This window comes from Berghia stephanieae, chromosome 15 (genome assembly GCF_034508935.2).
Source record: "Berghia stephanieae isolate SIO BIC M18660-M18661 chromosome 15, UCSD_Bste_1.3, whole genome shotgun sequence".
Classification (NCBI taxonomy): domain Eukaryota; kingdom Metazoa; phylum Mollusca; class Gastropoda; order Nudibranchia; family Aeolidiidae; genus Berghia; species Berghia stephanieae.
Genome location: NC_088374.1, coordinates 1,754,958 through 1,763,243, shown reverse-complemented (window position 1 = coordinate 1,763,243; position 8,286 = coordinate 1,754,958). Strand labels below are relative to the sequence as shown.

At 37.5% G+C, this 8,286-nt stretch overlaps 1 protein-coding gene across 2 annotated transcripts in view; it reads left to right on the top strand.

Annotated features, from left to right (window-relative positions):
• The window catches only part of LOC144960274 (ras-related protein Rab-8A-like), a 28,228-nt gene extending 19,942 nt beyond the window's left edge, over positions 1-8,286 (top strand). The window contains exons 7-8 of one of the 2 annotated variants that reach the window (XR_013642817.1): positions 1-4,319; positions 4,456-8,286. The exon at positions 1-4,319 is cut by the window's left edge and continues 508 nt beyond it. The gene's annotated coding sequence lies outside the window, so the exon portion shown is untranslated. The other variant, XM_078893317.1, reaches the window with a different exon arrangement.

Here is an 8,286-nt window from a genome sequence, read left to right as displayed (position 1 = left end):
CGATGGCAGAAAAAGTTTGGACTTTGACGGGGAGTGTCAGATGGTTGGTACGGGGTTTTGTTGTTTGATGTGTGTGTGTTGGGTGTGCTGGTGTGTTGTGACCACTCACTATCTGTGTGTGTGTTGTGTGCTCCACAGTCATCGGTCCGGTCCTTGACAGACGTTCTACATAAGATGTACACCGATAATCGGTTTGCAGTGGGATCTTGGGATATCGTGTCTCTCTCCCTACCCGCGGGTGTTTTTATGTTTAAAGTAAGAAACAAAAACGAATAGAATAGATTTAAAAAAAAAAAAGAACAAAATACCAAACGTCGATCGTTTCAGGCTCAAAACCCTTCTTCAGCCAACAAAAAAAACAAAGACTTAAATACACGACTAAATTCCAGATTGACAACAGAGATATTTTGTAGGAATTTAGTAAATGCATTCATGTCTTTATCAGTTTTTTTTTTTGTTGTTGTTGTTGGCTGAAGCAGGGTTTTGAGCCCGAAACGTTCTGTGTTTGGTATTTTGTTCTTTTTTAAAGCCGTTCTATTCATTTTTGTTTTTTGTTACTTTTTTACAGTCCACGGCTTCTAGCAGCCGACTTTGGCCAGGATAAATAAAAGGTTTTTGACCAAATGTTACAGTGAGTGATGTCATCAGTCGGATGGTGAAAAGGTTTGAACTGAGATATTGCCAAGTTTGGTTAGAAAGTCAATTTTTATTCTAAATGAGTTCCTGTCGTGAATGATTAAATCAACCTTTTTTTGAACGTCGTCGGAAAATATCAAAGCTTAATTTCACTTCTAAATATTTTTACATCTCGTCAGGTTGAAAAATTATGAAATTTGAGAAAAGTTGCTGGATACCTTTCCCATACATCTGACCATAACGTCATGAAAAATCACCCGATTTACTTCAAATAAAGATTAAAATACTCCGGGGAGAATATTCTTTCAGAAAATGCCAATCCAAAATGTTCACCTTCCGACTGATTATGTCATCACTCACACATTATATAAATTAGAGGGGTGGGACAAATTGCTCACTTCTGATTTTCTTCTCAAATTCGGATTGGCAGAGCAAAAATGGTGTAGGAATAAATTAGTGATTTAAAATATTTTTTAAAAATTTACTCATTATTGGAACTGTTATTTGTTTGATTATGTGCATAGATTAAAAAAAAAAGATATCTATTTAACAATATTTTATTTAAAAAAGAGACTTAAACAGTATCCTGGATTCTTGAATCTTTTGTCACCAATTTCAGGCTTACTAACCAATCATTGTGTGTGTGGAAATCGTTTTGAGGATAATCTTGATTCTACAGTCGGGAACTTTCAAAGTTGATGAATGCCCTCTTCAATTGTTTGCTTTCTTTCTATTTAAAAGCACAATTTACCACTTTGATGTTAGATGAAGAACTGAACAAGTGTTTGTGTGTGTGTGTGTATGTGTGTGTGTGTGTGTGAATGAAAGGTGTCAGACAAAGCAAGAAATAAATCAGTCGACCTCATCTAGGGATCGAACATCAGACCTTCTGATTACCGGTCAGACGTGCTACCAATACTAATATCACTAGTAATTACCAGTCACATTACTAGTAATGGTAGCACATCTGACCAGTAATCAGAAGGTCTGTGGTTCGATCCCCAGTCTAGATCGATTGATTTTTTGTGAATGTTTTATGTTTTTTCTTGTATTTTTCTTTCTTGCTTTGTCTGGCACTTTTCATACACACTTGGTCAGTTCTTTATCTTACACTGGTGCCAGCTCCTTCCTTTCTTACTTTTATTTTATGTTAGAGGCACAACCAGGAATCTAAGAAGTTGGTTCTGGAGTGATTTGGTTTCCTACTCTCTGGAGTTTTGTATCAAGTATTTTAGGGTAACTTACTTATACTTATCCGAACCAGCGACCACCTGAACTCTCGCCTTTTGGTCTTGTGCCATGACGTAGAAGTTAGACGTCTTTTGTAGTTGTTCCAGGTGATTGTACAGTGTGTTACTGATGCTTGAATTTTAGGGTAAAAGAATGCATATATGTCATATGCAGAACTGTGTCCTTGAAATGTCAACAATTCGTGGTTTCCAGGGGGGGGAAATAGAAAAAGTAAATTTAAATAGATTTAGAAATGAACAACTTGCCATCACCATTATCGAAAAAATCTCCAAAGTCCTGAATATAATATTGGTTCTAAGGAACTAAACTTTCCTTTTCAACAAGATTTATTGAGTCAAAGAGACGAATACAGTTCTATAGCTGGAGCCAAACATTCGTTTTTCTACAAAGTTTTCGTAGTACTGGGCATGTCTGAATATGAGTGTGTATGATTTATGAATGTTTGTTGTTGTGTGTAAAAGACAGAATGTGTACAAAACCGTTTGGATAACATCGAATTTGTCTCCTGTTTCTATATTTATCGTCTGTTTCTATATTTATCGTCTGTTTCTACGTCTGTTTCTATATTTATCGTCTGTTTCTATATTTATCGTCTAAGAGTCTGACTACTCAGGTTGGTAGCTTGTTTTTTGTTTTTTTTAAATAGCATTAGTTGTTTTTTGGGGGTGAAGTGGCTGAGTGGTTAAGGCATTGCGCTGTGAAATGGAAGGTCCTGGGTTCGAGCCCAGCTTCAGGCATTTTCTTTTTTTTTCTTGAGCAAGATTTTTAACCCCCAATTTGCTCACCTGGACAACACGGGTGATTCCTATTCATCTCAGACGTCTTGTTTGATGAATTACCTATATTCCTTCGTGGAATGCCTAGGCGACGATGTCTTATGATGTCGTGGCAGAGTTTTTTTTTATTTTTAAAAATTTGTTGTTTTGGCTAATGTCCATGTCCCAAAGGTAGGTAAGAATGTCAATGACAGATATTTTATCATTTCAATTTCTGTCAAGAGTTGGAGCTAGTGCTGTCATTTTCTTCCTTTTTCACTTTTTCTCACCATCGGCGCTGGAGTTTGGAGTTCGTTTCTTGATTTGCATCGATCTATGCGTGAATGCAGGGAGAACTTTTAATGAGTATAAGTTTTTTTGTGAACGTAAAGCACAAAGGTTGTTGTGTGTAGAACAGTGCGTATGCACGTGTGTTTGTATGTGTGTGTGTGTGTGTGTGTGAAAGAAGGAGTTTGTGTGAACGACAAGTTTAATTTGTTATCAAACATCCTAGACTTCCTTTCTCTATGAATTCCCAGACATAACAAATAGATGAAACACTGGTGGATGCAATAAATAAACTATAAACTATAGACCATAAACTATAAACTATAGACCATAAACCATAAACTATAGACTATAAACTATAGACCATAAACTATACCTTACACTGTTTGGTTATATGTGACCCCTTGTCTCAGTACGGTGTTATATCACGAAAGATCAGATCCCCAAAAGTTGTGAATTTTCGTTTACAATTGAACTGATCAAAAAAAACTAATTTAGAGGGGTTTTTTTTTTTGTTTTTTGTTGGCAATGTAATAAGTTGTCTAAATTCTAGACCATAACGAATGGATCGAACCAAATTGACGTCACTCACTCCTTTAGTTATCGTTTTTAGCCAGCCTTTTTTTTTTTTTTAGTTTATGAGTAGTTCTCACTAATTTGTATTATTTAACAGTACAGACTGTAAACGTTTAAGGTTACACAAAGTTTTGTGTGTTGTTGGTTCGTTATATCTTGCTGGCCGGTGTTATGAGGTATTTGTTTTAATTTTAACTAAACGCACAGCATGGATAGACAGCAACCCCCCACGTTTGATAGTTGTGGCTTTGAGTTCAATTCCCTGTACTGACCAAGGTCATCTTGACATAAGACCGTGTAGAGGCAGGTGATGGGGTGTCACATATATCTTCCTATGACTCATCTTAAACTCTTTGTCATTGAAATGTGTTTATATTTCAACTGTGGGATTTTTGCTGGGGTTTGTTTTTGTTTTTTTTTGTTTTGTTTTGTTGGTTTTTTTTTTTAATTTGTTTTTTAAATTTATTTATCAACTAGATTAGTTAATGGTGATACGGATGTAAATGTTAATAATTTTCTGGATTCAGATTGCGATGTTTTTGCATTGATGAAAATGAATGGGATGACATTTTTGATTCCCCTATAAAAGCTTTCTGGAGTCAGGAGTAGAATTATCTTTATCTTTCTATCTGGCCTTTGGCTTGTCGATTTTTCTTTTCTTTTCTTTACTTTTAGAGAAACGCAACTTGTTTGATTTTAGCAGTAAAGGCCAACTCTGAAAGTCAAAGCCGTGCTGATGTCACAGTGAAATAGGGTTGTCCTTGATTTGACCTTTCTGTATGGGGTTCCTGACCTCCCATAGTGGGCAGGGAGGTACTTGCTGTGTCTTCTATTCTCCTATATCTGGGTGGGGTTCCTGACCTCCCATAGTGGGCAGGGAGGTACTTACTGTGTCTTCTATCTCCTTATGTCTGGGTGGGGTTCCTGACCTCCCATAGTGGGCAGGGAGGTACTTGCTGTGTCTTCTATCTCCTTATGTCTGGGTGGGGTTCCCGACCTCCTACAGTGGGCAGGGAGGTACTTACTGTGTCTTCTATTCTCCTATATCTGGGTGGGGTTCCTGACCTCCCATAGTGGACATGTCTGTACATGCTATGTCTTCAGACTACCGCCCTATATATATTTTCCAACTTGCTTTCTGTCTTTGTCTTGGAATGAGATTACTTGGTTTTGTCCTGGTCCTGGCTGAGAGGAAAACAGTCAAATGTGTAGTTAGAGTTTTGGGAGACGATATATTTTACCTTGTATATCATCTCTCTGTTATGCACTATATTATTTTTCCTTTTACATATTATGTATAATTTTTAAACATTTGAGTGTGTTCCTCTTGGCGGGGACCTGTGTTTATGTCTGGGTGAGACATTTAGGTGATCTCAAACTAAGTACACTGATAGTGTGCTCTTGGAATCTACATTTGTTTCCTATTTGAGCCAATTCCCCTTTGTCTTGCTTATTCTTGGGTGCTTTAATTTTACTTCTAGAACTTTTTACTATCCCAATTACTTCCTTTTTACTGGTGCTGATATAACCTAAATGTGTTGCAAGCGCCGTAAAACCCTTAAAAACAAAACCAAACGGTTTGACTTTGTTAATAGGAAAGGAAAATATGTTGTTTTTTTATTGTAGACGTTTTCGTATTCAAATTTCTCATCAACGTTTTTAATTGGTTGCCTTTTGTCACCCTCTTTGTTGTTTTGTTTTTTTTTACCACGATTCGAAATGTCATTTTTTCTTTCTTTTTTTTTTTTTATAATTATAATTTTTAAAAACGATTGTAATTTGTAATCTGTTCATGTCGTCGTCCTTATCGATTTTGTGTAAAGATAAAAATTTGTATTTCAGAACTCATTTTATCTAGAATTGTCTATTTATGCAGGCGGTCAATCCTGTCATTTATACAATGTTATCATCTGTCGTCTGTTATCTCTTGTACACACACACAGACACACAGACACACAGATTTCAGTTGTATGTCTTTACTATTTTGTACTTTCTATTCTAGATTTTGAAATGTGTCCAACTTTATCTCGACGGTGACGAATGAAGACGGTATACAATGTGTGAAACCAAATTTTTTCTGTTTTCCTTTCTTTTTTCTTTTTTCTGATAATTTTATGCCAAAAATAGTAAAAAAAAGGAATGAATATTTTTTTGCCTCTGTTTTAAAGTTGTTTTATTTATTTATTTGTTTCCAAATCTTTATTTTGTTTTCTCTGAACAGCCTTGGCCAATTTCTCAGGCTTTAAAATAAGGAGGAGATTATATCGTCACGGAGAAAGATATAGCGGGGAAGGGGGAAGGGGGGGAGGAGGGTGGAGGTGCCCTATTTTAATGTTGGCTAATGCCAAAAGGTTGCCTATTTTTTCCTCTCTTTGTGTTTACCACGGTTCCAGATGGGTTTTTAAAAAAAAATTTTTATTGATACAGATTCTAAGGAACCAAACGGCCATTTTCAACACGATTTATTGGGTCACAGAGACCTTCTTCTTCTTCTTCCTTTGATTGGCCACAATCAATTGGTTGATTATTATGGCAAAAATGAAACTGCTTTCTAATCTCTCTGTATTCCTTGTTTATAATCGTTAGTCTAAAATCAATTTCCAGGGACATTCAGGGGTCGTCAACGTTTGTCAGTGATGGTTTGTGTAAGGTCTTAAGTATTTGCATAGCAACTTGCCACAAAAGCATCAATTGTAGTGGCTTCGGTCACTTTAGCGTCAAGCTGGTTCCAGTCTCTGACCGTACGCGGCAAGAAGGAAAACCCACGGTACATGTATTGTGGTCTGTGTGTTATGAGGCTGTATTGGTCGTTGTGACCTTTGGCCCTCTGTCTGTAGCTGGAGGCAAGGACAGGGATTTGTGACAAACCACCTCGGTCCTTCCTCTGCCGGAAGTCACTCAGTTCTAAAACAACTCCATAGTTTTCTTCTTTTAAAACAAAAAAAAATCCTAATAATCCTTATTTTATGTAAGAAGAATTCGGAATTCAAACATTTACAAAAAAAAAATGAATTATATTATTAAATTTTTAATTTTAATTTTTTTTTCTTCTGAGACGAAGATGGTATAAGCTAAGTTTGTATGAAAACGATAAGGAACATTGAATGGACTGTATGTATTCTAATAGGCTTCAACAGTCATGACGTCACTTCCCTTGTAATGACGCATGGTAACTTAGTAACTGGCTCTAAACTATCGGAACAATGATGGCGGACGCCCTTATGAAATATTTCTCTGACGAGCATAAAAGCGTATCCAGAGGAGAAAAACAAATGTGATCATGTTTTGACTTTTATACATTCTGATCACATGACATGTGAAAAGTTCTAGACAGCATGAAGAAGAAAGAGTACCGATTTTCTTTGTTTGGAACCACCCTGCTCGCCGTTGCCGGGCGGACGTGACGTCAGACTACGTAGTGAATCCCAATTCTATTGACTAATTTGATTTGTTGCTGTGTAATACCCAATGCTGTCAAAGTGTGTGTGTGTGTGTATGTTTGTGTTCGTGTGTGTGTACTGTCTGGATGGGGTTCCTGACCTCCCATAACGGGCAGGGAGGTACATACTGTGTTATCTATCTGTAGTTTACACTTTGATTGAGTTTGACTATTTAAAAAAAAAATCCTTAAAATAAGACAGGGGATGAGAAATGTATCCATCACCTTATCGTCCACTGGTCTCTTCTCTTTTGGCCTGTATAGATTTTTACTTGTAAATGTAATTTATTATTGCCACTATAATAATACAGTACCCAGCTAACGAGGCACCCCTGTATGTTTTCGAACTCACCCAAACCCACCAATATGGGGTTCCTGACCTCCCATAGTGGGCAGGGAGGTACTTACTGTGTCTTCTATACCCCTGGGTGGGGTTCCTGACCTCCCATAGTGGGCAGGGAGGTACTTACTGTGTCTTCTATACCCCTGGGTGGGGTTCCTGACCTCCCATAGTGGGCAGGGAGGTACTTACTGTGTCTTCTATACCCCTGGGTGGGGTTCCTGACCTCCCATAGTGGGCAGGGAGGTACTTACTGTGTCTTCTATCCCCCTGGGTGGGGTTCCTGACCTCCCATAGTGGGCAGGGAGGTACTTACTCTGTCTTCTATCCCCCCCTGGGTCGGGTTCCTGACCTCCCATAGTGGGCAGGGAGGTACTTACTGTGTCTTCTATCCCCTGGATGGGGTTCCTGACCTCCCATAACGGGCAGGGAGGTACATACTGTGTTTTCTATCCCACTCTATCTGTTTTCCAACATGCTTTTTGTCTTTGTCTTGGAATGAGATTACGTGGTTTCGTCCTGACCCTGGCCAGAGTCCTTGACTGGGAGGGAAACAGTCAAATGTATAGCAATAGTTTTGGGAGATGATATTTTTTCATTGTAAATCATCTCTCTGTTTTGTATCATCATTATATTTGTTATTTTAAATGAATAATGTGTAAGCATTTGAGTGTATTCCTCTTTGTTGGATTTTGTGCTTCTGCCGGGATGAGACTTAAAGGTGATCTCAAACTAATAACATTGACGGTGTGCTCTTGGAATCTACATCTGATCCCTATTTGAACCAATTCCCCTTTGTCTTACCTTTTTTTCTTGGGTACTTTAATTAGAACTTTAATTCTATAACTTTTTACTATCCCATCTTGATTGATTTTTTTTACTCGCACTGAAATGACCTAAATGTACTGTTATGACCTAAACGTGTTGCAAGCGCCGTAAAACCCTTCAAAACAAACAAAAATTCGTAATTTTTAGGAAATAAAAATTGTCATCGCTATCGT